Source organism: Palaemon carinicauda, chromosome 37 (genome assembly GCF_036898095.1).
Source record: "Palaemon carinicauda isolate YSFRI2023 chromosome 37, ASM3689809v2, whole genome shotgun sequence".
NCBI lineage: Eukaryota > Metazoa > Arthropoda > Malacostraca > Decapoda > Palaemonidae > Palaemon > Palaemon carinicauda.
In genome coordinates, this window is record NC_090761.1 from 64,171,525 (window position 1) to 64,181,524 (window position 10,000).

Below are 10,000 nucleotides of genomic sequence, written 5' to 3' on the forward strand. Positions count from 1 at the left end.
TTTCTTTTCCTCACTGGGCTATTTTTCCCTGTTGGAGCCCTTCGGCTTATAGCATCTTGCTTTTCCAACTAGGGTTATAGCTTGGCTAGTAATACTAATAATAATAATCAGCTACACGAGTATTTCACTCGAGATTGAAGCAAAATGTGAGTAAAAACCTTAGTAATATAAGAAGACTGTAAAATTTCGTACAAGAAATTCTATAACCACCCACAAGGAAGACGGCTATTTCTGTAATGTCACCTAAAACATGGGAAAGCCTGCAAAAGGGAAATTACAAATACACATGCCTTAACTATAGCAAAACTGATGGGGATGAAAACTTGTGAAATCAACATATAGTAATTACTCGAGTAGCTTTTATCATTTTCATCTGAACCAATGAAAAGACAATATTATGTCATTTTGAACCAATCAAAGACCAGATTATATATTCAAACCTTAAACGGGATTATATATTGCAATATTTTTTTTTCTCCTAAACGTTATTGAATGAACGTCAACATTATTTCAAACAGAAATCAGAATCCAATAACAAACTATCAGGGTACATAACATAAGAAAACGACAAATATTCGTTAAATAACAATATTTCCAACAGTAAGTATTGAAGAACGGGAAAAGTTTGATCTTTCCTCTGTATTTATGCGTAATTAAACGGGGTATATTCAATTTCGTTAACCTCAAAAACTGTTCACACAACATACCAAGGTCTTTCACTCTCCCGGGTTAGAGACACGTGGCAAACTGAGATTGGCTGATTTTAAATGTAGAGTGCCCTAATTGGTTGATTCGAAATGCATGTTGCATAAGATTTTTCACAACTCTGACCATCCTTTACATTCAGATCTCCCTGGACAATTCTATCCTGTTCGTAATACTAGGCAGGCAGTTAATTCTAATAGCCAGGCCTTCTCCTTCACGAGGCTCAATACTACGCAGTACTCTAGAAGTTTTATTCCAGCTGTGACCAAGTTGTGGAATGATCTTCCTAATCGGGTGGTGGAATCAGTAGAACTTCAAAAGTTCAAAGTTGGAGCAAATGCTTTTTTGTTGACCAGGCGGACATAGTCTTTTTATAGTTTATTTATGACATATTTGTTTTTTATGTTGTTGAAAGTTTATTATATGACATGTCTGTTTTGACGTTGTTTCTTATTTTAGAATGATTGATTGTTAATTTGTTCTCTTCATTTATTTATTTCCTTATTTCCTTTCCTCACTGGGCTATTTTTCCCTGTTGGAGCCCCTGGGCTTATAGCATCTTGCTTTTCCAACTAGGGTTGTAGCTTGGATAGTAATAATAATAATAATAATAAATGGGTAGCTGGTATAAATAGGTGGAAATTGCAGTTGGCGCTACTGGACGTGGAAGGAGGATTGGGGTAACAACATATATGCTGTAAACAATCTCTCACAATGTCAAAAATTTACATAAAAAAAACGGCAAATGTCTGGCAACATTGATTCCAGCATTTTTACCATTTCAAAAGCAGATATATTGACGTAAAGGAGTGATATTACGGTCACTAACCCGTAAAAGATGAGACCAAAGTAAAGTAAAATTACGGTTGCCTGTATTTTACTGAAATACGGCTAAGAATAGTATATTTTCACAGAGAATTTCCGATTAAAATTACGTTTTTTTTTTAAAGTGTACATACACATAAAAAAAATCTCTTCGTCATTGTATAAAAATAACCGAAACAAAGGCCGGATGCCTGTTTCAACATTAAAATTCAACCGGTTTTATTTGTATACGAACCATTTCAATAAATCTGTTAAAAAGCCAATTATTCAAAAAGTCCGAGTCAGGGTTTAAAATGTGATTTTCAGCTTGATGGACCATGAGGTGATAAATAAAGTTAATCGCATAATCGAACAATCCAGTCCTCGTAAATTTGGCAAAAATCCATCATGTGCCGAGTATATATTTTCCATAACCCAAAACACAGCAAACGAAGGCAAATATATACACAATGCAGATTGTTCATTTCGTTGACATGCACAGAATAAATAAAATAAAATAATATAAAAGCAATGAATATTCACATTAGTTTTTATATCAGGAGACAGTTCAAACCAAATGAAAATTAATGAGCACATTTTTAGTAATATTAATCCCCCCTTTTTTTCTTTTACATAAGGTCAGGGCTAGATTGGGAATGCAGAAAACGTATAATAATTAAAAACTTTAAATACTGAGAATCATATTTGGCAAAAGTTTATTCATATTAACAAATGAAGAAATATATATATATATATATATATATATATATATATATATATATATATATATATATATATACACACACATTAATTTTGCCTACAGCATGCTATATCAAAGTACCAGCCAAAGATTAATTCCCTCCAATCAAAAATGAAAAAAAATATAACCGATGCAAAATTGTTCCTCGTGCATCAGCATGGATACAAGTAGGTGGAATTTACATTTTATTCATAATATTTGAAAATAACGTAAATTCGGGTTAGGTATTTATCTTTAAACATTATAAAAGATTACCAATAAAATTATGACGATAACGATAAATTTTTTAGATATAAAAAATTTGAATTGTATATTTGTTTATTTTCCAATAACGGTATATGATAATATATGCAAAAGTAAATTAGTCCAATATCACAACAGATTTAAAAATAAAAAATAAAACTGACATCTCTTACTTTTTAGTGTCTGTCATCGTAGAATGTCTAACAAACTTCATGACTGGTGAATGCCAGACTGGGGTTCAAGCCCCGATCAAACTCGTTACTTCCTTTGGTTGTTGCAACCTCACCATCCTTGTGAGCTGAGGATAAAGGATTTGGGGGAGCCTATAAGTCTATCTGCTGAGTTATCAGCAGCCATTGCCTGGCCCTCCTTGGTATTAGCTTAGGTTTGGAGGGAGATTGGGCGCTGATCATATGTACATATGGTCATTCTCTAGGGCACTGTCCTGCTTGATAGGGCAATGCCACTGTCCCTAGCCTCTGCCATTCATGAGAGGCCTTTAAACCCTTGAACCACAGAAGCTTTCAACTTTAAGAAACTTCAGGTGGTTACCGAATAAACTGACACTGATTTACAGCAATTGAGAGAAAATCATATATATATATATATATATATATATATATATATATATATATATATATATATATATATATATATATATATATATATATATACATTTACATAATTTTACAATTGGACTTTAAATAATTTTCTTTAATTTATACAGCAATTGAAAAAAATATATATTTCCAGTTTTATGATTGCACACTTTTCATTCGACTTTTTCTCATATTGATCTGATATTGCAACACACTTTAACCTCCCAATATATTATAAATTTCGGAGAAAATTATAAAAGAAAATTTTAAAATCCGATTCGCAATAGCCTAAACTGAAAATATATGAATAAATAAATATACAAGTGTATTAATAAGATAACAATTATTTCCAACAAAATACCATAGAGTTTTTAATTCAGCGGAATTAAAAGATCAGAGCTTATATTGTTATTTAAATGGATGTAAAAATATAATTATAAATTCTGCTGCGTGGGAAAACGTTCCTGTACTTTTTTTTTCAAATAATCTTTCCCTCGTTCTTTAAGAAATTGTGAGCTATAATAGTGAATTGCGTTAAACTTACATACACTACTCAATACATTCTACAGTGGTTATAATTTGTCATCCATTGGCAACAATACTATGTAGGTTGCTGTGGCCTGATTGGTAACGTCTCTGCCTGGTGTTTGCCAGACGGGGGTTCCCGCTCAGACTCGTTAGTGCCATTACTGTCTGCAACCTAACCATCCTTGTGAGCTAAGGTTGGGGGGTTTGGGGGAGCCTATAGGTCTATCTGCTGAGTCATCAGCAGCCACTGCCTGGCCCTCCCTGGTCCTAGCTTGGGTGGAGAGGAGGCTTGGGCGCTGATCATATAATATATGGTCAGTCTCTAGGGTATTGTCCTGGTTGCCAGGGCAATGTCACTGTCCCTTGCCTCTGCCATTCATGAGCGACCTTTAAACCTTTAAACTGTGATGCTATTGCCTTTTTTTATCTCTCGCTCTCACGCACTCATAATAGAACAACCTGTTTAAGCTTGTCGTCGCATGTTACATATTGTTGGAATTTTTATGCCATTGTTCCCCTCAACCGTTTGTATATACGCTCGTTATTTTGTTAAATAAAATCACCGACATTCACCTTGCCTTTCAGTTAGTACCTTAACACCAATCTTGCGACATATCTCAGCACATTTAAAAAAAAAATAGCTCTCATTGCTTAAGTAATGATATTAGTCTTTTAACAGAATTTACTTTAAAAAATTTACATTAAACAATTTATTTCCCCGAAAGTCAAAACTACGTCAACCTGATCATAAACATTGTATATGATATACAGAAAAACATTAAAGATATTACAAACAGAGATAGTCATAACCGAGATCGCATAATTTTTTTAGAAAAATAAATTTTATAAATAAGATTGAAAATTATTTTTATCATAGATTTTTTCTGTTAATTCATTTTCTTATCCCTTACAAGTGCTATAATTTTCTTTTATTTATTTCTTAGAAACATAAATATTTTTAATCCCGAATCTAATCGGGCCAGGTCTGTAAAAGTTGAGCTACAATCATTGGGCCGGGTAAATTACCTCTTATTATTAATAATAATAATGATAATAATAATAATAATAATAATAATAATGATAATAATAATGATGATAATAATAATAATAATAATAATAATAATAATAATAATAATAATAAACAATAATAATAACATATATGAGGCAATGCCCATATTATTATTATTATTATTATTATTATTATTATTATTATTATTATTATTATTAGGATGCTATAAACCAAAGGAATCCAACTGGGAAAATTAGCCCAGTGTGGAAAGGAAATAAATAAACTACAAGAAAAGTAATGACCAATTAAAATAAAATATTTAGGAACAATAACAACATTAAAGCAGATATATCATACATAAACTATAAACTATATAAAAAAGACTTATATCAGCCTTTTCAACATAAAACCATTCGCTACAAATTTGAACTTTTGACATATTTAACATACCATGACCGAAGCAACGTATTCGAGATCATTGACACAGATGAATATTTCTGAAATTGCCGACATGAAAGCAGTTTATCAAACTAGATATATATATATATATATATATATATATATATATATATATATATAATATATATATATATATATATATATATATATATATATATATATATATATATATAATATATATATATATATATATATATATATATATATAACCTAAAGAGGAGTCTCTCCTCCGGGTCACCTCCCTCACTTACACGCCAGTCGCTAGAAATCCCTCCTCATTTAAAGTAAAATATCCACCCCTTTTTTACTTTTCCAGCAACTCTTAAAAAAAACCACCCTTGTCTTTATAATGTTGCTGTATCGGCCTCCTCTGGGAGCCCACCCCATGAAAATATAATTCTCTTAGGGGCTGCCTTTAGCGCAAGAGCCCGTGTCATGCTATAAGCATGGCAATCTGGACGAACGAACGGAAAAGAAACCATAATATCTACAATAAGACCGATATAATGCAAAACCCAAGCCGAGAAATATGAAGCAATATTAATGAGATTATAGACATAATCCCCCAAAGAGACACCTCACAATGATCGCAGTAGACATCCGGGTATTGAAAAACAGAGGGGAAAAAAACAAATAGACAGCACAGAGAGAAAGAGTTCTTCCCTCTTCTTTTCTTGATTTCCCAAGGGGATAAACACACCAACACAGAATGTTTATTTGGGCAAGTAAACTTCTCCCCTTCTCCACCTTTTCATCACTCTTAACGAATTTACAGCTTATGGAGAACGGGCGAATGGAAATATACAGGTTTCTATCAAGAGTAAATGACAGCCTGTATTCTTTAAACATAACTAAGTGAAATTAAGTTATCCTTAAACTTTGACTTTGATTTTGATGTTAGAGAACTATTTCAGTCCCATTGCATTCGGAATGCAGTTGCATAGGACAGAGTTCGGAAATAAAATGAATGAATATTTATCTTGTACTTGAGTACTGGTGGCATTATGACAATGCTAGTCGTATGGCGATTAAGTTACAGTATTTATGTGTTTTATGAGAGAGAGAGAGAGAGAGAGAGAGAGAGAGAGAGAGAGAGAGAGAGAGAGAGAGACCAATGAAATATATATATATATATATATATATATATATATATATATATATATATGTATATATATATATATATATATATATATATATATATATATATATATATATATATATATATGTATATATATACATATATATATATATATATATATATATATATATATATATATATATATATATATATATATATGTAAAGTTTAAAAGAAAGAAAACATTTATCCAGAACATGGAAGCAAGAAGTACCCCGGGAACAGCGCCGAGGCTAAATTGAAAACTTAAAAAGGTTTATGGTTAAATGTAAACACTACCCAAGGAGCTTATGACACTTCCAAATGGCGAAGAGCCCCAGCTCTCGCTGTGCGATAAGAACGAGGAGGAAAAAATAGAGAGAAATGAGCAAAAGGACCTCTTTGGGAGACGACAGCCGAGTGTAATGTAAGTTACTCCTCTCTGCTTGTCAACATATTTATTATTTACGTTCGTTGAGATTTTCCTTAATGATTGGATAATTCATTTACAAAAGATGTTTAAAGAGGTTTTAATAAATGATATTGTGGATATTGAAAAATGTCAGGGGTAAAGTTGTATAAAAACACTGGGCTATTTTTCCCTGTTGGACCCCTTGGGCTTATATCATCTTGCTTTTCCAACTAGGGTAATAGCTTAAGTAATGATAATAATAATAACAATAATCTTGAAAATAATAATAATAATAATAATAATAATAATAATAATAATAATAACAATAATAATAATAATAATCATAATAATAATGAATAGTGAGGCATTACTTGCTACTGTAAGAGAGCTCAATGAAGAGTAACTATAGATTTCTTTCAATCTAAAACGCTCGTTGATCCGTTACTTGTCACTCTAAGAGAGCCCAATAAAGGATAACTAAAGATTTCTTTCTATTGCAACATTAAGTATTAACAGAGAGAATCAATTAACTACAAATGCCCTTGAAAAAAAAAAAAGTCAAACAAGAAAACAAACAACTCCACTGACTATTATCATACGAGGCTACTGGGAGAGCCACTTCATAAACGACCAACCGCTAACGACTTACAGTTGTTACGCAAATGGTACTCCTCGCTTCCATCATTATGACCTCGTATCGCTATCCTCAAAGACAGAGGCAGTGTGAAGTAGCCCAGTTTAACAAACATACCACCCTAAGAGAGAGAGAGAGAGAGAGAGAGAGAGAGAGAGAGAGAGAGAGAGAGAGAGAGAACTTAATTTTCAAAATTGTGTTTGAGAGATGAGAGAGAGAGAGAGAGAGAGAGAGAGAGAGAGAGAGAGAGAGAGAGAGAGAGAGAGAGAACTTAATTTTCAAAATTGTTTGAGAGAGAGTTAGAGCTTGAACTTAATTTTCAAAATTGTTTGAGAGAGAGTTAGAGCTTGAACTTAATTTCCAAAATTAATGTGTTTGAGAGAGAGAGAGAGAGAGAGAGAGAGAGAGAGAGAGAGAGAGAGAGAGAGAGAGAGAGAGTTTGAACTTAATTTTCAAAATTAATGTGTTTGAGAGAGAGAGAGAGAGAGAGAGAGAGAGAGAGAGAGAGAGAGCTTGAACTTAATTTTCAAAATTAATGTGTTTGAGAGAGAGAGAGAGAGAGAGAGAGAGAGAGAGAGGAGAGAGAAGAGAGAGAGGAGAGGAGAGATAACTTAATTTTCAAAATTGTTTGAGAGAGAGTTAGAGCTTGAACTTAATTTCCAAAATTAATGTGTTTGAGAGAGAGAGAGAGAGAGAGAGAGAGAGAGAGAGAGAGAGAGAGCTTGAACTTAATTTTCAAAATTAATGTGTTTGAGAGAGAGAGAGAGAGAGAGAGAGAGAGAGAGAGAGAGAGAGAGAGAGAGAGAGAGAGAGAGCTTGAACTTAATTTTCAAAATTAATGTGTATGAGAGGAGAGAGAGAGAGAGAGAGAGAGAGAGAGAGAGAGAGAGTAATACAGCAGTAAACACCAAAGCCCAAACGCGAACAATAATAATGAATACACTCCTTTGGCATCGGCAACCACTGACACCAGAGACCAAAGCCCATCGATGCCAATCAATGGCTTAATACCTGACGTACTGGAAGGCTCTGTTGTTACACGCCAATACCAGATTTATAACAAAGCGTCCGGTCCTAAGGACGCAAACACGCCCGTTTGATTAAGCGTCATGATGGGATCCCAATCATCCCAAAATCATCCCAATCGCAGACAAGGGTATCACTATGTCGTGCCATTAATCAAATCGCTTCCGTTACGGGGTTTCTTTGTGTCACGTCCTGACCTCTCATCCTCGAACGAATGGGAGTTCAGTTCAGATGTGTCAAGAAGAGAAGGGAGAGATTGATTGATTGATTGATTTAAAGTTTTCAGGCATCCTGACATCTGAGGTCATTGACGCCGGTAACATTTAATTTATGTATACAAAAATAAAAAATAAAATAAAATAAAAAATAAAAGAGTATTCAATTAAAATCATAAAAGTTGAATGTCATAAAAGTTAAATATTTTTCAGAAGACCTGCTTCTGAAATAAATCTAAAAATGCCACTTGCATGGTAGGACACATCATTTCCAAGAATCTTGGCAAGGATGAACCTGCCACCCTCACCTCGAGCCTCAAACAAATATCTATTCCGCAAGTTGTTATAATTGGGGCATTCGGTCAACAAATGCCTTACTGTTAGAAGAAGGGAGAGAGAAGAGCGGAGACTGATAGCCAATAAGCTTAGTCGAGAGGGATGTATGTATTACAAAAGCAGGTATTTATCTACTCTTGTCCTTTCTTCCTTGGATTCTTCAATAATTGTTTTCTGTTAAGAAATATGCAAGTGAAATTCTTATGAACTTACATCATAACATCTCTTAAGAAAATGTGCATTTAAAAATCTTATCAACTTACATCATAATACATTTACATGAATACATTTTTGTAATTAACATGTATTCACAAGTGAAACTTAAGCATGCTCACATCGAACAAATAAAAATTCAGTTAATCATAAACTAAATACAAGAGATATACCCGAAAAAGTTATCATCAAATTCAGAAAATGAACTAAAATATAGCGCGCAGAAAGCAAAAGATATTCCGAATGTTTTCTCACAGGAAGAATACTAAATGGCGGTGACAAAATCCGAAGGCAAATCGCTCAGTCACGAAGAGCTCTAAACCCCAGATAAGAAATCAAGAAAATGCGGCCATATTCGATAACAGACGACAACCTCCACAACTCCAATGACAACCAATGCAAGGAACGTATTACCCACTCACCCTTTCCATTGCTCTCTCTCTCTCTCTCTCTCTCTCTCTCTCTCTCTCTCTCTCTCTCTCTCTCTCTCTCTCTCTTCTGAACTCTTTGGCCCCCTTATCCAGCAAGGCGGCATCGCCACGGCTCGCTGCTTTTCCCACTTTCCAAATATAAACCCAAACGACCTCTTCGGATTCCGGCGTCGGGTCAAAACAAGATCGGACGCCAGGGAGGTGTGTGGAAATGGTTGGTGGGGGCGGTGCTGTAGTGGTGTGTGTGTGGGGGGGGGGGGGGGGAAATGCTGGAGAGGGTCCTATACTAAGAATATGGAAAGGGTCCTAAGAATATGGAAAGGGTCCTAAAAATATAGAGAGGGTCCTAAGAATATGGAGAGGGTCCTGATAATATAGAGAGGTTCCTAGGAATATGGAGAGTCCTAAGAATATGGAGAGGTTCCTGAGAATAGGGAGAGGGTCCTGATAATATGGAGAGGGTCCTGATAATATGGAGAAGGTCCTAAGAATATAGAGAGAGCCCCTAAGA